Raw genomic sequence first — 26,044 nt, 5'->3', positions numbered from 1 at the left:
GCAATGAGATCATTTTAAAGATGGCCGACTGACCTGGAAGAGAAAGGGGCATATGAGACCAAGTTTTCAATTCGTCACGCACCCGCCCCCAAACCAATGCAACAGGAGTCCCCCGATGAATTGGGCAGAAAACCCCCCTCATATTTCATGCCAACTGCGGTAACCCGTACCGCAGAGCCCAGGTACCCAATTCAACCTTGCTCCCCAGTAGCCAAAACATGGACTTGCTCGCGTTCAGGAAGTGATCGGAGGTCTCCCCAAATATCTCCATAATACGCAACAATCTGGGGTCCGTCCTATTAACGTCGGTCAAAAATAAGAGAACATCATCTGCGTAGAGCGGGATACGGTCCAATAGCCCCTGTGTACATTCAAAGTCCGCCACTTGTGCGTCGATCCGCACCCAACCCGCCAAGGCTCCATCGCAAGGGCGAAAAGAAATGGTGACAGCGGGCATCTCTGTCAGGCACCCCGTCCAAAAGGAAAGGTGAAGGAGACAGCTCCCGCAACCTGTGCTGAAGCCGTGACTTGAGTATGAAGAAGTTTTAAGTAGGTCAAGAAACGTGGGTCACAATTCAAATTATCCAAAAGCGCAAATAGATACGTCCAACGAAGGGAATCAAAAGCCTTATCCATATCCGCCAAGCAGAGAGCCTGCTGGCACATCCAACCTCCGTATCATGTCTATAGCAATATGCGCCCGCCGGATATTGTGCCGTGTCGCCCGCTGAGGCGTAAAGCCCGCTTGGTCCGGATGGACCAGCGAGGTGATATGGGAGAGAAGGCGAGTGGCCAAGGCCTTGGCCAAAACCTTGGCCTCAATATTTAGCAGCGAGATAGGGCGGGATGAAGAGTGTTGGTCCGGAGGACGGCCCAGCTTTTGGAACACGACCACCACGGCATGTCTCCAGTCGCGCCGAAGGCACCCAATCTGACGTGCTTCCTCCACCACCCGAAGGAGATGGGGTCCCAGTTGCGAAAAATATCTCTTGAAAAACTCACAGGGGAATCCGCTGGGCCTCGGAGCATTTCAAAATTTAAGTTCCCCTAATGCCGTACCTAATTCCTCCACCGTGAATGGGAGATCCAGTTATGCCAGAGCCTCATCTGAGAGAGACCGGGGCGGGAGATCCAAAATAAAATGGCGAACCATGTCCTGTGACAGGGACTCCCATTGGGCATACAAATCAGCATAATGCGAAACTCTCAGCTATAGCCAAGTGATCCCCCAATGCCCTCCCGGAAGGCCCCAAAAGCCCAGGGAGAACCAGGGAACTCGCTGCCCCCTGACAGAGACGATGGAGCAATTTACTGGACTTATCGCCCCATTGATAGATCCTACTACGGGACGCCAGCCATGCCAATAGAGCCTCATCCAGCAATAAATCTGCGTGCATTTTTCTCACCTCTAGCAGTTGACAGCACACCAGGGCCCCCCCATCCTCCCTACCAGCAAGCTCCAATTCCAACAAGTGGGCCTCCGAGCGTACCAAGGACTCCTTCTTAGTCCGCCGCGCCGCGGAGCAATAAGATATGTCCACTCCCCGCATAGTAGACTTCATCGCTTCCCACAGCGGTGCTGCGGTCGCCACTGAACCCACATTAAGATCTAAATATTGATCAATAGCCTGTTCCAAATGATCCCTATACTGGTTGTCTTGCAGATGCCAGGGGGAAAGACGCCAATAAAATGGTGGCCTCGCAGGGTCAAACCGTAGCGTGAGCGCGACCGGCGAATGATCCGATAGACCCCTAGGAAGGATTTCCGCGTCAGTCACTCTCCCAGCCACCGCAGCCGACACAAAGACATAGTCCAACAGTGAAAACGATTCATGTATAGCAGAGAAATATGTATAACCCTGCTCCCCCGCATGCTGCAGTCGCCAGGAGTCCACCCAGCCCAGACCCGATACCAGGGAGGATAATTTAGTTGAGTGGCCTGCAGCTGGCGTTCCCCCCGTCGCCACCTATCTCGAGCCCCATCCATAACATCATATCAGTCACCACCCACAGCTGTTACTCCATCCGGAACATCCGCCCACAAAGTCATAATGCGTTCAGCCAATGTACAGGACAAAGGGGGAGCGGCATAGACACTACCCAGCACCAACCGTTCCTCATAAATAGATCATTGGATAAAGACGTACCTCCCCTGAGTATCCGCCCACGTCCTGGAGTGGACATATGGGACCCTTTGGTGGAGGAGTAGAGCCACGCCACGGGAACCCCTTGTGAACCCGGAGTGGAAAACCTGGGACCCATATCTCTGTAAGCAAAGGGCCTTGGTCCCCAATAAATGTGTCTCCTGCAACCTAAGAACATCAGCCCGGTAACGCTTGGCCTGGTGAAGGATAGCCCCCTCTTTACCTTATCTAGCGCCCCCCTGACATTCCAACTCACAATCCTAAGGACCCCGGCAGTGGGTCGTGGGCTAACTACAGTGGCGGACATCCAGAGAAACAATAAACACAATGAGCAGGACCAGCGGTGATATGTAAAGACACAGCGGCACATAGCAATATGACAGTGCAGTGAAAGCAAAACATTCCTCCAAAATGTAACAAGTGAAACAAAAAAACTCTGATGAACGATTAGAAGACTTACTAATCATGAACAAAAACATCCCCACCAAACCCGACCCCCCCACCTCAATACCTCAAAACCACTAAAGTATCTGTTTTGGTGAAGGCAGCACGGTGACCCCAACGAGAGATACCGGCCCACTTCCGCCAATAGATCCCCAGAAATTCCCCCATGAAACCCGGGCTGTCCCCTGGACCGCTAAGGCCAGCAGGGGGTGATAGCCCAATCAAATGCTTTGACAGCCTAAACAGATATGTACGTAAATGTGTCCCAAAGAAGTCACGAGGCCGGCCTCCCTGATCGGGACACCGAGGCCGATATACTGGCATCACTATGGGACTTCGAGCGACGTCTGGATCTTGAGCTCCTGTTGCCTTTGACTTTAGGTTTAGGTGGCTTGTGGGCGGATTCACTCGTTGACGAGTAGGACTCCAGTCTTGGTGGTGTATGCGAACGCACCCTTACTGTCTCTCTGTCCAATGGAAAACGTCCTCAGGAAAATTGAAAAACAGAGTTTGTGACTGATAAACCACCCTCAGTTTAGCAGGATACAGGAGAGAGTACGGCAACTTCAAGTTGCGTAGGTGGGCCTTCGCAGCCCTAAAAGATTGGCGCTTCTGCTGGACCAGGCGAGTGTAGTCTAGAAAGATCAGAATACGAGCATTGTCGCAATGCAATGGTTCCTTAAGGCGGGCCTGTTTCAGGATAGCCTCCCGGTCGTGATAATTCAGGATTTTCGCTATGACTGGCCGTGGTCGAGCTCCCAACGGCGGCTTCTACATGAGGGCCTGATGCGCCTCTCAATGACAAAGCAGTTAAACATAGACTCTGGGGGGAACCAACTGACCAGCCATTTGGTCAAGAACTGTTCCATATTCCCCCCTCACAGCTCTCTGGGACCCCACAAAGAGCGGATTACTTCTCCGTGCCCTCCCTTCCGCATCCTCCACGCGGGAAACCAGACCCCTAGGGAGGGTCCCCAATGATGCTACTTTCTTTTGTAAAGTACTGACCGAGTCCTCCACTCCAGAGCCCATGTCCTCTGCCGGTGTAATGCGCTCTGTTGCATTGCGCAGGTCCTGACGAAGGAGTAAGACCTCAGAACCCCCCTCCCCTATTTTGGTCTCGAGGGCCGTGCGGGACTGCGTAATTGCCGCCATAAGGGCAGCATTGTCCTGGACTCCACACTGTGCACCCTCCTGTTTCGAGGCCGCGGGACCCGTGAAGCGGTCCATGGTGCTCTGCTTACTAGGGCCCCCTGTATGCCTATCCCTCATCATGGTAATGCCGAGGCTCCAACACCGGGTGGAACCTCCACACAGTATGCCCAGCGCAAACGATGAAGAGGCCCCAAAAAGTCCACTCCAAAGTGGGAGAGGCACGACACAACCACCCAGGAATACGACCCAGTCCGCTAGCCGTGCCACTCCGACAGGGCCACACAGGATGTCGCAGGAGTCCTAACGCACTCACTCCAATCGCGGCCCGACCCAGCCGCCGGCTCTTACAGCAGGGAGGAAAGCGCGCACGCAGGGAAACAGGCCGCGGCCCCACCGGAGACGACCCGCCACACCAAACCGAGTATGCCACAATATAACTCTCAAAGTCACTCACACACCTTTGGGGGGAGGATACAGCACAAAGCCGGGAGCACCCAACACAGATGCCGGCCTCAACGCCCACAGTCACCCCCTCACCCCCACGTGTGGCCCGATCCGACCACCGATGCGGAGACAGGGATGGGGTCCACACGCACCCCAGGATAAACTGGCTAGAAGCCCCACCCGGGAGACAGATCACTCGTGGTTCGAAAGCAGTAGATCCTGTACGGATGCGGGGGAGGGGGAGAGACCTCCGCAACTCCAATGGGCCTCCTCACCCCCTCCACAACGGCCCACCAGCACTGCACCCTCCACCAACAAGCTGTAGACAGGGATTCACAGCCTGAGTCCGAATTTGGCACCGCAGGGCAAGCACAGGCAGTCCCCAAAGCAGAGGCAGGCCGAATCACCCACTTTCTGTCCGGACATGCATCTCCTCACAGCACCTCCACTCTCTCCCTCCCCACTCGTGGCCCGATCCGACCACCGGAGCGTGGGCAGGGCAAAGCACGGGTTCACACACCCCCCCAGGAGCTTTGTCAGGGCTGCGGACTCCCGGGGCCTAAGGATAAGGAGGGCTCAGTAGGAGGGATGGGGGGAGGGTTTCTCCGTCGACTCAATCGTCCTCTCAGCCGCTCCGCATCAGGACATCCGCACTACACTGGTCGCCGCCCCTTCGAAGACTGGAAAACACAGCCGGGACACAATGTTAGCCCCACAGGGCCGGCAGCGCTCGGCTCCAGTCCCCGCCGCGTCCGGCTCAGCTGCGCCACACTGCCTCAGGCTCGCCACAGGGCCGCCGGCCACACACCTCGTCTGAACGGGCTGGAACACGCCCGGGGCTGGTAAAGAATACCACCGCCGATTACCTGCGGCACTCAGCCCACCCCACGCAGTGTCTCCAAGGCAGCGAAAGTCGTCAAAGCAGGAGTGAAGGATGTTAAGAAACGGGCTCAGCGGAGCTCGCCTAGAGTGCGACCGCCATGCCGGCTCACTAGCGATTTTTGAGGTATTTGATGATCTTTTTATCAACAACTTCAAGTGCATCAATGAAACTTTGAAATGTCTCTATCCCCATAGTCTATCGATTGCCAATATTTTGCTTTTAGGCGGTATCGAATGATGAAGGTGGTTTCAAGACGGGAGCAGCATAGGTACCAATTGTGGGGGTGGCTGACACCGAGGGTGGACCTCTCTCCGACACTATCTGCTGTCTGTTAGGACCGGGGTCATCATTACCATCTCAAAAGGACCTGTGATGTGCTGGCCTCTGGGTCACCATGGACGTTCGGTGAAATGGTGACCTTTCACTTGGCCTCCATTGAAGCTTTTCACTTTCTCAAAGACCTTTGGCGTTGTTCTGAGCCACCATCCGGCAGCTTTGATGGTGTGCCACTTCAGATACTGAACAAAGTAGTAAGCACAACCCCAGTGCTTCTTCTTAGGTCTCTTTGTCCACTGCTGAGGTCATAGAGCTCTTCCTGTCAAGGCTATAATAAGTACATTGACAGTAAGTGATTATCTGCTTCCAACCACAGTGTTCTCTTGCACTTGGCTGTCGCTTTGTACAGGGGCGTAGCTTAGTCAGTAAGATTGGTGGTGGGAGGGGTGAGCTCCAGATTTTCCAACAAACCTGCTGGCATATAATGTTAAAATTCATTTTGCAACAAGCATGGTGCATGAGAGGGGCCTATGGGGCAAGGTAAATGGACAGGACTGTGGAGTGGTAGGAGTACTAAGTGAAAGAAAACATTATATGTTGTAAAATAATCAAATAATTTTAAGACTTTCAAAACCAGAGAGAGGAAGAGTGTGTGTGCACGTTTTTGTCTGTGTGTTTGTAAAAATTCCTGGTGAAATCCGACAGACACCTCACCATACCCGACTGAAAGCCCCTGCACCCATCTATTTCGCTGAAAATAGATTTATTGGGTGTGTGTAACACTCCAAACACCCCCCAGAAGCTACACCCATGGCATCATACATTATGACACCGGGTTGATCTTTGCTTGACAGCACTTTTAAATGCAGCGTTATCCCTCTGCACTAGGTAGGCTCTATGTTGCGTAGTAATGCTATATCTTTTAGCCTGATCAACAGATTCTCAATCAACGACATGTAGATTCTCTGTAAATGCTTTTGTTTTCCAACTGCATCACAGTGGCTGGAACTGCGCTTTGACTCCGCATACATTCAGCATTGATTATGTACTAAGATGACGGCACACGTGGCACTACGAGCGGTTTGCCTGGACACCGGCAAAGTCTCTGAGAGAGCACTGTCAACCTTCGGGTTCATTATCCCCTAATCCCGTTGCCATTTGTAGAATCTTCCCAGCTGGGGTATCTGCCAATGACTACGCCACACATAGAGCTTAGTAATACACGTCTTTATTTGTCTGCGAGTAACTGGGAAATCAATATTCTAAAGCAACCTTCACTGAGATACACTCTAGCCATTATATCATAGATCTACGGAGTTCATTAGGAACCAAAGGAGTTCAATCATGGTTAACTCTCAAGACCCTACACACTTGTATTGAGGCCTCACAATTAATTCAAACATTATTATTGACAAATTGTAGGAATGATAATCTGAGACAGTTAAGATGTCCTTGATTAGGTACAGAATGGTGAGAAGCCTCTGGAATGCTCACCCTCTTCTAATGTAAAGCTTGCAATTATTTAGTTACAGCTGAGAAATGACAACAATCACGTGGTGTGGTACAGCATCATTTCAAATGGAAGACAGTACTTCTTTAATGTTATCACAGATTTGATTTTAAGCAATTTTAGAAGCATTAATAAGAAAAAACGTTCATAGTTCCAATAATGGACACAATTGACAAACTTCAAATACAGATGTGCCTTATTATGTCCAAGTTACCATCCTTCACCCATTACATGGTGGGGGGGTTATTTCAGGGGGTAATGTTGGCTTTTAATGATCAGTGCTTCAGAAAATCTGTATAGATAAAAGAGTTTCCCGTTGGTTTGAACGAACAGGCTTCAATTACAAACCTAACAAATGATTATGAAAACCACACCACACACTTTTCTTCGCCCTGCTTCACCAGCCGTCACTAGATATATTCTATACTTTGTTGTCTCACTTTTAAAATCATCATGATCACATTATATGGCTACACCATTTTATATATGAGACTTGTAAACAGTACTCTTCTGTTCATACTTATTTTACGAGCTAAGCTAAACACTTCAAAAAAGGCGCACAGTGTTCGAAAAAACACAAAACTGAAAAAACGTGCAGGTGAAGTCAAATTGCCATCATTTTAGTGTTGTTGAGCCTTGTGACGCTTACTCACATCGGAGTCGAATGTCCAGTAAAAACGAAGGAAAGACTGTTTGAGGAAGCAATGTAGAAATACTGGGTGAAAAAATCAGGCGCCCGAAGCTTTGTTCCTTTTATAATGACAGGTCTAATATATGCTGAAAACGGGGAAAAGACGTCATAAGATGTGATTTCTTTTCGATCAGCAGTATTACTAATCAAAGTTAAATCGCACGGAGGCACACTTGCTAACGAGAAAAATTCATTAACAAATACGTATGAGTAAGCATTGCATAGCAAACAATTAATTACTCAGTCATAATCAAGAGCAGGCTCCCCCCCCCCCCCCCAAGAACTGAAACACCAGAAATCGATATCTCACCGTTCAGGCACTTGAGAGATAAATTGGGGTGTTCCAATATGGCCGCTCGGCTGTAGCAATCGGAGACTTGAGTAACACAGTCCACTCTCTACGTTTACTAGAGGCGCCAATTTCAGATTTTTTTAAAAACCGTACTGGAACCTCTGCAGCTGTTATATTAAGGGAGCAGAAAACGTCTATTCAGGTAACATGGGGAGAGGTGTGCAGCCGATGGGTTGCGTTGCGACCAGGGAATGCAGGCACAGGAGTCGCCTCGATCGTAGTGCAAACATACACGAATTTAGGGATTCTTAGTAATCCAGTGGTATAAAGCTGTCATTTGCCAATAACATTTTTGTCAGTGGCAACTTCGTTTTTGCACTCGCTTGGACATAGAAAACCGGCCCCATGTCACAACGGTTTTCGGTAGTTCTACGGTGACCAGATGTTCGCAACTACATCATCGGCAATGTTAATCGTTTTGGCTTGAGTTGTACATGAAAATACAAACTTGGCCTATTGGCTCTGACTGTTCGTGTCTCTATTTTGGGCTGCTACTGTCGCGTGATTTAGGGAGACCTGCCAGACCAACTTGCATTCATTCCTACCGATCCCTCTTCGGTCTTTGCTAGAGACCTGGTATTAGAGAGATGCAGAGTGCGTCAGTAGTATGTGAATGCTACTCAGTGTGGGATTGTTGTCTGCTAGTATGTGATGAGCGTAAGAATCGTGTCAGTGTGAGAGCTAGTCCGTAAGGCGGCTGAGAGTGCTTGTATTTACTAAGTTTTACTTTTACACCTTAAAGGCTTCAACGTTCACATCATGTTTTCATTAAGGCAATGGCTAAAGAGACAGTGTGTACTAATTTAACAATGGGTGGCTCTTACTCATGAGTTAACACTGCATAAATCATTCGTAAGAGTTTTTTCATCTGCTACTGATCCGCGAGATTACCTTTCCAGAGGCTGTTCAAAGAAAGGGGACGTTAATGACCCCTCCTATCCATTTATTTACTTTCAAGAACTAATGACCACTGACCCGCCAACCCCCAATTTGTATCACTGATTCATACCTCATCTATGCAACTGATTGTATTAATTGCTGTAGCCAGGCAGAAGCGTCCCCGGGAAACCAGCCGCAACCCCTTCCAATTTTTTTTCTAATAATAACAACAACAACAACAATAATAATACAAATTTAAACCAAATTTCTTTGATACCTTTGACATCCTGCCAGAACTTAAAACTTTATCGTCATTATGCGAAGAAACATTTTGTTTAGTAGGTAAAACTACATTCTTGTCTGTTGTCTCAATTACCACTGTAATAATCATTTTCATCACATACCATTTTATCCCTCATTACCTCATTTGTGTATCCTTTACTTAACAAACCACCAGTATGATTATCCATATCATTTTCACTATGTTCTGTAAAGTCCCAATAAGAATAATCCTTTCCACTGGAAGTATTGGCTTCCTTATCCATTAGCAGTCTTAATTGTCTAGGTTTCTTTTTTTTTGTTTAAATGTTTTTATTATTTTTAACATATATATTCCCCTCCTCCACCCCCGGACAGGTAAACATTCTGCACATTAACATCATGAGCTTTACATTATGCTTGTCATACTTACATATTCATTATAGAAAATTTACAGAATAAATACCAGGCTTCACGGAAAACAAACTAAAACAATAACATAAATACATTACAGCATTAATAATAAATTAGTTTTGTAAATCTCGCCAGTGTGTGAGAGGAGTCCAGATTTTCATACCCCTTTTGCGTCGCCGTCTGCCTTTCCGCTTATATATAGCAATCTCGATATTATGCACTGCTAAAAGCCTGGCTAGCCACTGTTGGAAAGAGGGTGGTAGCGGGTCAAGCCAAGCCGAGGCTAGGCATAACCGCAAAACGGCCATAGCGACGAAAATAAAATCGTGGCCACTCTCAAGGTTATCTGGATCTTCCACCCCAAGTACCATTGCCTCAGGTGACAAAGCAACCTCTCTGTAAAGAATAGAAGTTAAAAACCTCTCTATATCTTGTATCAAAGGTATTAACACCGGACAAGAGGCAAAGATATGAATGGAATCTGCTTTAAATAGGTTGCATCTCTGGTAGCAAGTCCCCTTGCCGGTTCCCCATTTTGCGATCTTATCGGGTGTATAGTAGAGAAAAAAACAGGTTTTGTAAAATTGTGCCTGGAGGTTGGTAGAAATAAGAATAGTTTGGGCTAGCTGATAGGAATATAAAAATCCTTCCTTTGAGATCTTAAGTTTACTTAGCCACTTCATTGCCGTTTTATCTAAATCATCCGGGAACATGTCCAACAATGACACATAAACCCCGCCTATTGAGTGTTTCTTAGAGTGTATAATTGTCTTTACTACAGTAGATTCTTCCCCGAGTGTCCTTGCCCCAGGTTTGTGAGTTAAGAAATCCCTAATTTGAAGATATTTAAAAAAATCCCGCCAATCTAAGCCATAATATTCCTTCAAAGCATCAAAAGATTTAATCCCCTGAGTAGTATAAAAATCCCCTAATTGTGTTATTCCTAAATTATACCATTTGTTTACACAGTTATCCTTAAAGATTATTGGTGGAAGAATTGGATTGTTCAATACCGGTGTATAATATGAGATTTGTCCTATTCCTAATATTTTCTTTACGACCTTCCATACCTTAAAACAGCTATAAAGAGTCTTAAATTTGACCTTTTTATGGTAGCTGTCGTGTATGTGCCTCCATAAATAGCAATAGCAGGAATTCCCCACCAGTAGCTGAAAGATTGAAGCAGTATGTTCCTCTGTGTTTTCCCCCCCTTGCAATAATTCCTTACTGTAGAGTAATACACATGACAAATAATATCTCCTTAAGTTGGGAAGAGCTAGCCCGCCTCTGTCCTTAGGAAGGGTAAGATATTTATATGCCCGACGGGGTTGTGCATATGACCATATAAATCTAGAAAAGGTACGTTCCATTACTGTAAACCACTGATCAGAAAATTCTAAGCAAACTGCCCTGAATAAGTATAGTATTTTGGGAAAATACACCATTTTAATTGCATTTGCTCTCCCGATAATGGATAGGTGGAGATTGTCTAACCGTCGTAGATCCTTTTGTATTGTGTTCAGCATTGGCTTAACATTTATGTCCACAATTTCCTCCAGTTTTGAGGAAATTGTGACACCCAAGTATGTCGCTCCCTTCACCACCCTAGGATCATCCATCACAATTTTTTGATTTAGAACGATTTGTGTCTTCCCTTGATTTAGCGCGTAACCAGAAACCAGCCCAAATCTCCTGGCCTCGGCCTCGATGGTCAGCATTGCTGCTGTGGGGTCTGTAGTAACTATAGCAATATCATCAGCGTATGCTATTGTTTTTGTAGCATACCCCTGTGATATAATGGGTGTTATGTTGTTATTTTTCTCCAAATAGCGAATAAAAGAATCTATATCCATTGCAAAGAGCAATGGCGAGCATGGGCAGCCCTGGCGAGTTCCCCTGGAGATGGCGATTTCCTTAGTTAGGCTTCCATTAACAGATACAACAGCCTTAGGATTAATATACATTTTTTGTATCGCTTGAATAAACTTGATTCGAAATCCCATCATCGCCATTGCTTTCCAGAGAAACTGCCAGGAGACCCTATCAAAGGCCTTCTCTGCATCCAAAAGGATCAGGGCCATAGGGTCTCCTGTAGTTTCTGTTCCGTCAAAAAGCGTGATAACCCTCTGAATATGATTTATCGTTGACCTTCCAGGAACAAAACCGTGCTGGCTTTTCGGAGATTACTTTGTGCATTATAGGTGCTATTCGGTTTGCCAAGATTTTGGAGTATATTTTGGAATCAGCGTTTATAAGGGTTATGGGGCGATATGAACCTAGATGTTCTGGGGGTTTCCCCTTTTTAGCGAAACTGGGCGGTTCCCCCCGGAGAAAATATGGATGATCAAATCCCTTAAGATATGTTTTATTTCGTCTATAAATGTGCCATAGAACTCCGAAGGGATACTATCCAGACCTGTTGCCTTCCCTTTAGGGAGGCTCTTGACAGCGGTCAATACCTCTTCCATGTTAGGAGCTTCCTCTAGTGCCTGCTGCGTATTTACCTCGAGGCATACACCTTCATAATTCTCTAGGTACCTTTCAATTTCGGTCGTGTCCCCATTGCCATTCTCAGTATATAGTTCTTTATAAAACCTCCAAAATGCTTGCCTAATCAGTTCTGGATCTTTTAACTGCCCTGCCACTGGGTCTATAATCTCCCTAATTAAATTAGCATTGACCTGTTGTCGTAATGTTATGTTATGTTATTATTTGATAGAGCGCAAACAGCTGCCCCAGCAAAGAGGCGTCCCGGCGCTAAAGAACCACGGAAACTCAACGGAGGACAGAAGGGAAAAAAAAACAAAAAACTGGGAGGCCTAATGGGAAGGGAATAGATAGGTTTTGATGGCTTTCCGGAAGGCAGACAGATTTTCCAATGAGCGAATGTTCACTGGCAGGGTGTTCCAAAGTTTGGCTCCCAGCATCCTGAAAGAGCGTCCACCAGTACGGGCTAGCTTTGTGCGGGGGACCGTCAGTAGATGTTGGCCTAGAGAGCGCAAGTTGCGCTGTGGCACATAAGGTATGAGGAGTGGCCGGAGAAGTTCTGGGCGTCCAGTTTTAAGGATTTTGAAGATCATGATGAGAGTTTTAAACTGGATTCGAGATTTGATGGGTAGCCAGTGCAGCTTTCAGATTGTGGCTTTGGCTGAACATCTGCGGGGAAGACCGACCAAGGTTCTTGCCGCGGAGTTCTGCACGCGTTGCAGTCGTGCTATCTCCGCTTTGTTGGTGCCCAGAAGCAAGACATTGGCATAGTCCAAGCGGGAGAGAATTGTGGCTTGCACAATCATTTGGCGAACCTTGGAGTCGAAGAAGCCGAGTATGGGATTGAGGCTCCTCAACAGGCCCACACAAGTGGCCGCTACTTTTTTTGTGTGGGTCTGGAAGTTAAGTAAGGAGTCCATCCAGACGCCTAGGTTTTTGACCAAGGATTTGGGGGGTGGAATGGTGCCCAGCGACAAAGGCCACCAGTGCTGGTTCCAGTGGCTAGTATTCTTTCCGAGGAGCAGCACCTCCGTTTTGCCTGCATTAAGCTGCAGGCAGTTGTCTGTCATCCACTGGGCCACAGCAGCCAGACCATCTCTGAACCTTGCGGCAGAAGTAGAGGGACCTTCGGTGAGAGTGATGGCCAGCTGCGTGTCATCGGCGTATGACACCAGCATGAGGTCCCATTCTCTGGCTACTGCGGCAAGTGGTTGCACATATAGGTTGAAAAGGGATGGGCTGAGAGCAGAGCCCTGGGGGACTCCCTGTCCGATGGAATGGGACTGGGAGAGGAATGGAGGAGCTGATACCCGGAAAGTTCTGTCTTTCAGGAGGGAGCGGAACGATTCCAAGGCAAGGCCTGAGATTCCCACAGTAGCCAGACGATTTAACAGAATGTTATGAGATACCGTGTCAAAGGCAGCGCTGAGGTCCAATAGGATCAGCGCAGCCCTTTGACCGGCATCAAGTATCGTCCGGAGATGTTCCGACGTGGCTAGGAGGGCAGACTCAGTGCTGTGGCCCGGCCTAAACCCGTTTTGAGATGGATCTAAGGTGTTATTTTGATCCATGTGTTTAGACAAGGTAATGTTTACACGGGCCTCTGCGAGTTTGGACAGCCATGGGAGCAATGAAATGGGTCTAAAATTCACCAATTTGGAGGGATCGAGGGTCGTTTTTTTAATAATGGGAGAGACCCACGCTTGTTTCCAAGCAGTCGGGACACTGGCCGAGGAGAAGGAAAGATTCAATATGAATGCCAGGGAGGGTAGAAAAAAGTCTAGGGATTCGATGAAGTGGGCCGGTCTCATTGGGTCTGCTGGGGAACCAGATTTGACCTTCCTACATAGTTTAGTGAGGTCCTCATGAGAAATTTCAGGTATGTGCATCATCGTGGTGCCATTACTGATGGGTATAGGGGAGCTGGGTGATGTAGCAGAGTGGCGTGGGAAAGATTTATAGATTTTTTGTACTTTTTCAATGAAGAATGTGGCAAGGTCTTCACATTGCTGCGCAGAAGTAATGCTGGAGGAAGGAGATCTGCTACTCTGCAGTTCTTCTACTAGTTTGAAAACAACTTTGGCGGGGTTAGGGCTGGAATTAATTTCTTCAGCATAGAAGGCGGCGCGTGCGGAACAGATAGCTTTGTGGTATAGCTTTTGTTTGGACAGATAGAAAGCTTTGTCTCTGTCATTGTATTCTCACCTCCAGGCTCTCTCGGCTTTCTTACATTCCTTCCGCATGGATTTCAGGGTGTTGTTATACCATGGGTTGGAGGGGGAACTGCGTCCCTTAGTCCATTTGAGAGGGATGAGGGCATCTAGTCCCTGAGTGATCCTTAATCAATATAGTGAATTTGATTAAGTAATGGTCTGTCCATCCCATGGGTTTGGGCGCCTCTGTTATAGTCTCTGGGATGTTGGTGAAGACAGGGTCTAGTATATGTCCAGCAGAGTGGGTGGCGTCTTGGATCAGAGGGTAGAGTTGGAGGGCTGACAGGTCGGCCAGAAGGTTTTTAATGATGGAGTCTTGGTTCCGGTCGAAATGGAGATTAAGGTCTCCTAGTATGGTGAAGTTTGCCGAGCCCACCACAAGGGAGTTCGCCACTTCAAGGAGAGCTTCAGTGAATGTAGACGTAGGTCCGGGGGGTCGATAAATGTAAAGGCCAGATAGAGAGAAATGGGGGCCCGTTGTGATCTTAAAGCGAGCACTTTCACAGCTCGAGATATTTTCTTTAGTAAAGGAGCAGAGAAATTGCTTTTTGTAGATGACAGCAATGCCGCCACCTCTGGTGTCTCTATTTATAGATTTCATTTGGTAGCTCTCTGGTAGCGTGAGGTTAGAAACACTAGTCAAATCATCATGTAGCCAGGTTTCGCAAATAAAGAGAATATCAGGGTTCTCTTCGAGTAGGAGAGTGTTAACCTCTGGATGGTGCTTGCAGAGAGACCTAACATTAAGTTGTAGGATGGTGAGAGGGGTTTGTTTATGCGCAACTGAGAGGCGCCTAGGTAGACAGGGGCTGGGTGTAGAAAAGTGACATGACTTACATTGAAGGCATGTCTGTCCGAAATGTCCCGATATCCTCTCGCAGCTCCTCCCAGGGTTCAGGGCGACAAGGAGATCTCTATCATAGTGGTAGACTTCCCGTGTAGCTTGGCCAGGGGGACAGGCGAGAGGCGATGACGGGTGTAGATGGGCTTGCCTTAGCGCGCAAACGGCGCGCCCGCTGCGCCCGTCCGCTGCGCGTACGGTGAATGCACATTTTATCAAGGGGGTGAAAAGGGCGGGGCGTGGCCTCAAAGTACGCGTGGCCTCGCGGCTCGCCGGCAATGGCGGCAAGAAATGTTTTTGTACTCGAGTCCGCAAACAGCGCTGAATCCGCTGTGCGGTGAGCTTGAGGATCAGGCAACAGAGTCCTGAGGTGCCAGGAAATGAAGTGAGTGGTTAAAAATATAACACAATTTAGTGACACACAAGTTTTTAAAAAAAGTACGTCGCGCTCCCGGCTTCCGCCTCAGGAGGGTACGTGGGTCTGAAGTAGACGCTCGTAGTCAGCGTTTTATACAGAGTAGGGCGGGGGGTGTGGCCTCGCGGCTCGCCGGCAATGGCGGCGGGAAATGTTTTTGTACTCGAGTCCGCAAACAGCGCTGAATCAGCTGTGCGGTGAGCTTGAGGATCAGGCAACAGAGTCCTGAGGTGCCAGGAAATGAAGTGAGTGGTTAAAAATATAACACAATTTAGTGACACACAAGTTTTAAAAAAAAGTACGTCTCGCTCCCGGCTTCCGCCTCAGGAGGGTACGTGGGTCTGAAGTAGACGCTCGTAGTCAGCGTTTTATACAGAGTAGGGCGGGGGCGTGGCCTCAAAGTGGGCGTGGCCTCGCGGCTCGCCGGCAATGGCGGCGGGAAATGTTTTTGTACTCGAGTCCGCAAACAGCACTGAATCCGCTGTGCGGTGAGCTTGAGGATCAGGCAACAGAGTCCTGAGGTGCCAGGAAATGAAGTGAGTGGTTAAAAATATAACACAATTTAGTGACACGAATTTTTTAAAAAAGTACGTCGCGCTCCCGGCTTCCGCCTCAGGAGGGTACGTGGGTCTGTCGCACCGCCAATTGATGGCCCACTTGCTCATTAACTTCATAAATTAGTTCTTTTCGTGCCGTAGCTTTACCGGATTGCCTTATCTGTAAAAAATATTAGTGATTGCTGCCTTGGCTACTGCTACTTGGGCTAAGGTGCTAGAGATATCCCCAGTTGTGTCCCTATTGCCAGTGACGCTAACGAGTCCTACTTCTGCTAACATAAGCTTATCCTGCAACCTCTGTATCTCCTCGTTCTCCCGCCTGTTTGACCTAAGTGAATATGACATAGTCTCGCCACGGGCCCCAGCTTTCAAAGTGTCCCAAACAACCTCTATTGACGTGCTATCAATGTTTTCAGCTAGGAACTTGGGAATCCAATCTTTCATGTGGAGACAATACTGAGGGTCGCTCAGTAATACTTTTTCAAATGTCCAGAGAGTAGGCTCTGATTTAGCTGGTCTAATGGTCAACGTGCAAAAAAGGGGATTGTGGTCAGATAGTACCTGGGGCAATTTAACAGTTTGGCAATTCTTAATTAGTGAATTTGAGAGTAAAACATAGTCAATTCTGGCATGCGTGCGGTGTGGATTTGAAAAAAAGGTGTAGCCAAGGTCACTGGTGTTGGTGTTAGAAGTCTGCCAGCTATCCACAAGTCCATGTACAAGACACAGATCCTTTAGAGAGCGAAATACTTTGGGTTTACGTCCTTTATAGACCCAGTCATCATTCAACAAAAAATAAGTTCCTCAATATGCGCCTTGGCAATATACCCATAAGGCCTCACTTAGCACCCTGGAAAAGAGAAAACGCAGCAAATAGTTGCAGATTTTGTTGCTCTGGAAAAGAGGACCTGATGCACATTATCTGCATCTGCAAAACTTTCTTGGACATAAGACGCTCCCTGCTTCGGCCCCTATGGAATCAGCAGGGAATAACAAGCTGTAGACAGGCTGTGATGCTCTGCTTTAATCCCGGAGAAACTCAGTTAAATTGCAGAATAACGAGATTTTTTGACATTGTGGCCAAAAGACTAAAAGAAACAGCCGAAGGGTCTACCGTAAGCACTAGCTAAAACAAAAAAACTGCTAGCATCCAGCCGCCCTTAAGGACAGTACAATACCAAATTGTGCTTTTATTAACTAATAAGGGGAATCCACCCGCTATTTTAAGTGAAAAATTCTTGCCACTGATTGTTTTTAGAACTGTATGTTTTTAAATATTGTGAGTTTTTATTAACTGTACAATAAACTAAATCTTAAATCAGTCATCATTCAGGGACCAGTTGGTCGGGAGGTTTATATTGAAGTCCCCACAGACCATCACCGGAAGAGGCCAGTGTGACAGTTCGTTAGAGACCTCATCAAAGACCCCGGGGTCATCTGTATTGCTCCCATAAATAGCACAAATTGTCATTTTTTGCCCTGTTTTGTAGCTGCATTCGGTGATAGCCCAACAGCCAAACTTATCAGTTTTAGAATTGCTAAACACCAATCCATTCCCTTTAGCCAGAATAGCAACCCCCCCGAGTTTTAGCACCTTGTGAAGTAGCACACACCAGTTTATACCCTAGTGTATTTAACAGCTGGCTCTGGGACCCTTCAATATGGGTCTCCTGCATACATACAACATTAGCTCCCCAGTTTTGTAAGCCAATTGCAACTGTTTGCCTTTTTTTAAGATCGTTCAGACCACAAATATTCAGAGATAGTATTTTAACCCAGCCATGCTACTAATAGAAGAGTGCCATAGTTTTTATCCCAGACCTTCAGGTTTCCTGTAATCCCTATATGTATTTCCCTATTCCTATTTGACATAGATTTTGCTAACCTGTCCGTCCACCCCATTACCCTCCCACCCATGACCCCCCCCCCTACCCCCCACCTACATTGGAGGTTACCTGGCTGCATTGCCAGGGGTGTAGCGTCTGTCCGAGAGTGTCCCCCCCGTGCACCCCCTGAGCCCTCCCCACATGTGTTCATAGAAAACATAATTAGCTATACTTACTAATGCGTCGAGTTACAAATAGCCCTATAAACATATTTACCATTTCTAACTTCAAATCCCTTGAGAGCCTTAATAGTATATCTCGTAGGGTGAAAAAAAATAGTGAGTTAAAAGTAGAGCATAGGAAGAAGAAAAAAAACATGAAAGCTCATATATCCACTTCATATCTCATATTTACATCACAATGTATTGTCCATTTTCCTGAATAGGGAAGAGACCGTAAGAACATAAGGGGTGAAAAAGTAGAGTCGATTAAGAGTAGAGCATGGAAAAAAGAGACCGTGAGGATTCATGTATGTCCTTTATTTGCCATAGTCCCACATTAGCGACACACTAGTATTATCCATTTTCCTGAGCTGCGATTTCCTCTAAATAAGCCCTAGCCTGTAGCTCAGAGATAAAACTTCGGGTAGTCCCATTAAAGATAACCTTCAGCCTAGCTGGATTCTGCAGGTACACCATAGCCCCCAATTTCTGCAAGGGATCAAAGAGCTGTCTTAATTTCCACCTTCGCTCGACCGTGGCGTGAGCGAAATCTGGACGTGTGAAAAAAGTGAACCCTTCAAAAGATTTTTTACTGTTTGGTCTTGCTAGGTTGAACAAGGCTTCTCAAAGCAGGAAATTGCTAAAGAATACCAGCATAGCCCGGGGATGTTGTTATGAGGCCTGTGCTCGTTTGTTAAGGACCAGAGGGAATCGATGGACCCTTTGTACCTCTCTGTCCCAGTCCCAGTGCTTCAATTCGGGAAATGTTTCCTTAAGGAGGGAGATCATGAACTTCCTCGGGTCGTCCTTCTCAATTCCCTCGGGGACCCACAGAAATCTAAGGTTGTTCTGTCTCTGCCGGTGTTCTTGCTCTTCCAGTTTCCACAGTAAAACCTTAACAGTACCTTCATATTCCTCGCTGGATCTTTTGAGCTCGCGGACATCTTCCTCAAGTTGACCTGTCCTCACCTCAACAGAAGCTGTATGCTCCGCAATTTCAGCACAAGTCTTTCCCACCTTCCGGACAGCCCCGTGTAGCTTTTTCGTGGCTAGGCGGAATCCTCGACTATCGCTTTTAACCTCAGCATGGAAGCTCTTGATGGTGTGTAAGATATCCGCCAGAGCAGGTTCTTGGATAGGGTTCTGTCGTGGATTTCCACTGCAAGCCGAATTCCACAGCTTAGAATGAGGTGATTCCGAGTTGGGGAAAGCCACAGGCGTTGTTTCCTCGTAGTCCCCATCTAGATCAGTGTTTTCATCGCTGTTAGAGGAGTTGCTTCCCTTGGGCTTATGCCGCATCCGATGGCTCCGATGACTTTCTCCTGCCTTTCTTGTTAGACCGCCTGTTTATTGAGGGATCGGTATTGGAACTACTATACCGTTTGCCTCCCTCCTCGCCCCCACTGGAGGTCGAGACACTAATATCTGAGGGTTCTGAGTCCTCTGTCAAGGAGTAAAATTTATCCAGAGTTTTATCCAGAGTTTTAACCAGAGTTTCAGGTGTCTTTGACTCACAGATAAAATTCAAATGATCTAGATTGCATGGATCAGGAGGTACAGGCACAGAAGTTAGGCTTCCGTTCTGGATGTTGCTCAAGCTGTTAGAGGGTTTTGGGCTCGCCCCCCCCCTCCTCAATCAGCCCTCCTGCCTGCTGTTTTAAAAGGATGTTATCCCTGGTCACTGAGTCATTGGTGAGGGGGGAAGCCGTGTTAGTGTCCTTTAGTGATGGTGATAACAGTGGGGAAGAGTTCCAGCTTTCACTGGCCTTTCCGTTTCCCCCGCTCAAAGTATTCACCGCAGACTCTTCCTCGCGGCTTTCCTCTACCCAGGGGCCATCTCCACTTCCTTCATTCATTACTAGATTAGGCGCTGCAAAGCTTGTGGTGATTAATGGCTGTATACTGTTAGGATTTTCAGTAAGACGTGTATTGATTCTCTCCCATTTTTAGGTCTCGCCTGTCGATGCGCATGCGCATCGAGCAAGCGAGACTATAGGGGCTCATCGACTCTTTATCTAACTTGCAAGGAATCGTGGCGATTCCTTGCAGTGCCCGTGACTTTTAAGCTCAATGCGCATGTGCATTGAGCTTAAAAGCGCGTGCACAGCCGCCGCATTCCTCCGACACCTTTGAAGTGAAGCTTAGCTTCACTTCAAAGGCCCGGCTTCTTCACACCCACATGCCGCTCTGCCCCGCTCCGCCCCCTCCCCTGAGTCATCCTGCCTGCCCAGACTTCTCCTCCCCCCTACTTACATCCCGCTTTCACTTGTTTTTTGTTCCGACTCCGAGAATCTGTCCCAAAACGGCAAACTTTAAACCAATGCCACCATGACTTGATACTAGATTCTTACATTTCTCTTTAATGGGCTCTCGGTGTAGGTTTTACAAAACAAAAGTGCTCATTGCGCATCTGTTTAACTTGAAAAACACTTGGTTAAGTCTGGCTCGACGTGTAAAACACAGTTTATATTTTGTCTTGGCTTTTCAGGTTTGTGCTGTGGAAGCTGAATCAAAGTAAGAAGGCGGCATGGTTTTCCAGTTTGTTTGATAGGTGTGATTGCATTCTGGTGTGGCTGTGATTGCCTGACGCATTCTCTATAATCACGGAACCGTTATTTTGCAACAAAATACCGAATTGCAGTATCATGACCGTAGGCTTGTGTAATTACCAAATGCAGAATCACTCTTCCGCCGTTTCAGCAGCCTCGGTGGACCCTCTCCAAAGGAGCCATTACAGGGGTCATGTGTTACCCGTTGCAGCTCCCTGAAGCCGTTCTCCAAACGCTGCACTAGTCCCTGTACTTACCCAACTATTAGTTTGAGCACTTGCGTTTTTCCTGCGGACAGGTGTGGATGTATTTTCATATTAGCATATTATTGACTGTGAATCCACTTACTGACGGGGATGGCTCGTGAGTCAAACGCTGGCCTCTGCGAGGTGGTGATCTGCAGGTCAAGAGTTTGAATCCTGGCAGGGACCACTCGCCCGCCATCCTTCCCGGGTTGGAAAGTGGTCTCTTCGATTCTATTCCTCTAATCCCCATACCAGTCGCTCCACATGTGCAATCTTCCCTTTCACTAGTATTACTGCCTCCCTAACCCTCTTCCACTTCCACTTCCACTTCCATGACTTCAGTCTTCTTTCTTCCCCACTCCACATGCTCCATTCTAATTTCACTCTACACTCTCTCACCCCTCGTACCCACCAATCCCATATCCGTATTTTTTCATCCCTCAAACTTCACCCCTTTCTCCCTGGCCCTACATTTTGTACTTTCTCTCCTCGCACACTTTGGCCCCCTCTCTCTCCCTCCCTCTCATGATCTCTCTCTCCCTCTCTCTCTCCCTCTCTCTCTCGCGCTCTCCTCCCTCCCGCCTGGCCAGCCCGGGTTTGTAACGATGACGCCGCTTGGCTGGCGGATTCCCCATTGAAACGGGACCCGGACTATGGGCCACACTTACTGCATCTCCTTTTATCAGAGGATAAAACACAGCCGCCCCATACCATGCCAATCACTTTGCCAATCACTTTGAACAGTTTAAGGGGGCAGATGAGAGCACCGAGTAAGGACAGAGCAGTTGGATTAAAAAAAAGGTACGTGTTGGACCTAAATAATTTGTGCTGGTCTAGGAAGGTGGGTATTTTTTTGTCAATGTCTAGACCCTGGGAAGACAATATAGAACAAGCATTTGCAATGCGATAGGTCTCGCATTTACACGAGTTTAAACTATTGGCATTGTAAATGACAATGCGTTTTATTTATGTTTCAAAAACGAAAACATGAATTAAAAGGCATTGTCATTTACAATGCCAATAGCTCAAACTCGCGTAAATGCGAGACCTATTGCATTGCAAATGCTTGTTGACCTTGCAACCAGGGGCTCAGTTTCCTTACCTCGTGGTAGATTGGTAAAAGGGCTTCCCTGAGATGAGTTTGTAATATTGCCTCCCAGCAAGAAAGAGCTGGGTTCTGCTTTAATCTTCCCCCCGCGCCCCTCCTTACCGCCCCTCCTTACCCATCCTGTCAACTCTCCCAGCGATGAGAAGTAGAAGCGCTATCTTGCAGCTGGCGCTTGCCCACCATGTCAGCCTGTGAAGAAATGTTGCTCCGAACGGTCTCTCTGTGCTTCGCCTGAATCGCAAGGCCAGCTCAGGGATTGGGCGGGAGGAGCGCAGGGCGGCGGAGCGCAGGGCGGCGGGGATCAGGGATGCCAGAGAGATGCGAGGCTCCTCACGGCGAGAATACCAACATTCCTTCGGCCACCACACGTCCCGGGAGCTAGCGAGGAATATCAACGCCATCCTGTGGCTCTTCAAAGGTCCGTGGGCCACTACAATGTTACCAGGTTAGTTCTGGCAGTAACCGAACTTCTTCATGTGGGGATGCTCAGAGGAGCTCGGCTCAGACACACCTTAGCCGGACGCCATCTTTCCTCCACCAGATTTTCTTAATCAGAATCTCTGGACTGTACTGCTCTTATCAAAACCAAAACATTGCCAAAATTGTGTAGGTTTCAATAGCACAAAGTCACTCTTACTCCACAGTTCCTTATTCCTTAAACAAGACTGCACTATTTGAAACGTTCACAACTGCAACAGGCTAGGTAAATTCAGATTCTCCTTTCTGTACTTTCACAGGTTTTTTGATAACCTAATCCCCTAACTCAACTACTTTGTTTTGAGTTCTATTTACAGCATCATGATAACACTTTGTCACCTTCTGTTTTTCTATAGTATTTTGTTGAACATTTTATTCACTATCATCTATCTTACTACACTCTTTCTTTGAATTATATAGTTTTCCAAATTTCGGCGTGAGTACGTTATTTCCTTTCCTTCCTCTCAATAAATAAAAAAGGAAAAACTCAGTTCAAGTCAAGTCAAACATGACGTTTAATTAGACCATTAGGGCTTTAAACCCATAAAAACATTGCCCTTTACAATAAATCTATAAATGTGCTCAATTCATCATAACTTCCAATACAATTATCCAATTTCCACAAACCTTTTTCCTCGTTTAATCAGTATTCAAACTGTGATGCATACACACATCTATAAAATGACATGAACATTTTAAAAACAATAAAAAATTCTATTCTACAATATATTCCTAAAACAATATAGGACACATAAGGCTGTGTCTAACAAGGAAACTATCCTACTTCCATCATATCTCTCAGTCATCCATTACCCTTTCCATGAAAAACCTTTTTGCGGCCTCCATGTACTTTGCAATGGCTACTGAAATGTAAAGATTTGTCATGTCAGTGAGAAGTTCGATTGCTTGTGCGTGCGAAATGGTCCTGTGTTTTAAAAAAAATCAGATGTAAAAATTGTTTCCGCAAGGCTAGCACTTTTGGGCAGCCCACTAAAATGTGTAAATTATCGCATTTTGTTCCTAGCCTACATGTATATTTACCATTGGGTTGCCTCATTTCTGCTTTCACTTTCCCGTTAATCTTACCAAAATCAACACCGATTCTCAATCTTAAAACCTCTGATCTAAACCATTGATTGGGGAATATATCTAAATAGGGGAACCAAATTTCTTCCCAACTAGCTATCATAAATTTCACTGACTCTTTCTTTCTCAGATTCTCCATGTCTTCCATATTAGACAATTCCTTCCCTAGAGTTCTGAGATCGCTATTTGTTACGTCTACTTGTAGGGTATCCTGGTCGATTCTCACATTCTAATTTTGACAAACTAGATACAACTTCTTCCTTACCTCTTTTACTTTATTCACTAAGCTGGGCCTCGTTCATGCACCACTGTGACACTTTTATGGCCTCTCCTATACCCAATCTTATCCAAAATTGTAATAAGGCCACTTGTGCCTGAACAGTCAAGGAAGTCATTCCCAGCTTTATTCTGATTGCCTGGACCATAGATGAGCCTGGTAGAGACATTAGGGATTTTATACATTGCCCTTCCTCTACATCCCAGCTGCTTTTGCCACTTAAGCCAATTACTTCTGCACCATATTGTAGTTGTGATGGGATCATAGCATTGTAGGCCTTTAACACTGGTCTGTGAGACATGTCCCCGTAGATACGATTGAATTTTTTTTACAGCCCACACACTGATGTCAGGGCTTTGGCTTTTTGGGCCTCCAATTGTGGGTGCCACTTTAAGGGCTTATCAAACCAGACCCGTAGGTATTTGTACTCACACAATTTCTAATTTAGATGTGCCCAGGTACCAATTGAACTTCTGGTCTCTCTTCCCAAAGCATAGAATCTTAGCCTTATACATATTTATGATTAAATGCTTTGCACCACAATATTTACTAAATGCATCTAATTTCCGCTGCAGACCCAGCTCTGTCTGGTCCAAAATTACTAGGTCATCCGCATAAAGTAGACAGGATACTTGTTTTCCATTCATTTTTGGGCTTGCACTTCTGTCTACTTCAAAAACCTTGGCAAATCATCCAAGAAAATAGCAAAGAGTAAGGGGGCCAATACACAGCCCTGTCTTAGGCCATTATTAATCACTATTTTCTGCGTCAAGGATCCCACCTTTTCCTTAATTACTTGGGCCCAATTTTGAGTATGTAACTCCTGAATTACCACCTGGAGCCCTTCTGGGCTGTCGTATTTTCTTTTTTCTTTTCACAACAGATTTTTATTGATTGATCAGGTCAAGGCATATACACAGCTCTCCACAGTCATGAGACCACTGCCAAATATCAACACATGGCACAGCATCTTGTAAACCCAATAGATAAAAGGAAAAGGAACGACCCTCCCCAAGCTCCCCCCACCTCCCACAACCACCCAACAACCCCTCTACCCACCCCTTATCCCTCCCTAACCCAGTGTACGTGATCACAGTAAGCCTCTAGTGACAGTTTGTATCATGCCAGGCACCATGCGCCTCCCTAGGCCTGAGGTCCAATGTCTATATCCGGACTTTCGTCAGGGTCTGTAGGGGGCTCCAGGGTCAAATCCCTATAGTCGGCCCATCGTTTCCAAATTTTGTAGTGTTTGCGGGGGCATCCTCTGGCTTCAAATACTGGGCGCTCCAACCCCATAAAATAGTCTAGACCTGCCTTCCATGCGCACAGGGGGGGGAGCTCGCTCATTCTTCCATGCTCGCGCCAGGTCCCGCTTGGCCACAACCAGACCCAGCAACAAAAGGTGACGTTTATAAATATTCCCTCCCACACCCTCCAGGACATGGAGAAGGCCCAAGCGATGGGTGCGGGGGAGATCCCAGCCCAATACCTCCGACAGACAGCTCCATACACCCGTCCAGAACCCAGTCAGGCCAGCACAAGACCATACAGTATGCAACAGGGTACCCCTTTCAGCTCCACATCTCAGGCACTCCGGGGACGCAATCAGACCCGCCCTCCACAGCCGCTCCCGTGTATAGTAAGCCCTATGGAGATATTTAAATTGGATCAGTCGGAGTCGTACGGCGATAGCGGTCCCACGCGGGGACTCCAAGGCCTCCCTCCAATCGTCGTCATCTAGGGGTCCGACATCCTTCTCCCAGGCTGCTTTCAATGGAAGTAGGGAAGAGGAACAGTGAGTAATCAGTGTTTGGTAAATACGGGATACTTTCTTATCCCCGAGGTCCCCCATGAAAACTTTCGCTTCCACTGGGCTGAATTCCGGCAGCGACTCCAAACCAATCAGACTAGGCGCAAGCGCGTGACGAAACTGCAGATACCTGAAAAATTGGGTTTTGGGCATATGGAACTCATTCCTAAGCTCCTGGAATGACTTGAGAGTCACTCCGGTCACAACATTTCCAAGCGCAGAGATCCCGATAGAATCCCATCCGCCAAATCCCGCTAGGGAGGCCAGTGCGGGGAGCCGCTCGTTGTTCCACAACGGGGTCTCCGCTGTCAATCTACCCCACCAGCCCATGCGACGCAGAGCCTGCCGCCAAATCGCAAAAACCACTTGCGTGGCACATGGCAGCTGCCTCCGCAGCCTGGCTGAGTATAGGATTGTGTGCAGCGTGTTGTCCCCCATTAGCGAGCGCTCCAGGGCGTATGCCGGGTCCCCTCCGTCCCCGT

The 26,044-nt window shown here is 47.2% G+C and overlaps 1 protein-coding gene across 2 annotated transcripts in view; it reads left to right on the top strand.

Annotated features, from left to right (window-relative positions):
- Positions 1-26,044, top strand: part of NUF2 (NUF2 component of NDC80 kinetochore complex) — a 414,966-nt gene that overhangs the window by 16,504 nt on the left and 372,418 nt on the right. The window contains exon 1 of one of the 2 annotated variants that reach the window (XM_078641328.1): positions 7,973-8,041. The exons of the other annotated variant lie outside the window; for it this stretch is intronic. The gene's annotated coding sequence lies outside the window, so the exon portion shown is untranslated. Of the gene's footprint in view, positions 1-7,972; positions 8,042-26,044 lie in introns of those variants that run through there. 2 annotated transcript variants of the gene reach the window in all.

Source organism: Lissotriton helveticus, chromosome 1_1 (assembly GCF_964261635.1).
Source record: "Lissotriton helveticus chromosome 1_1, aLisHel1.1, whole genome shotgun sequence".
Classification (NCBI taxonomy): domain Eukaryota; kingdom Metazoa; phylum Chordata; class Amphibia; order Caudata; family Salamandridae; genus Lissotriton; species Lissotriton helveticus.
The sequence above is the reverse complement of the archived record's forward strand: the minus strand, read 5'-3'. Positions and strand labels throughout refer to the sequence as shown.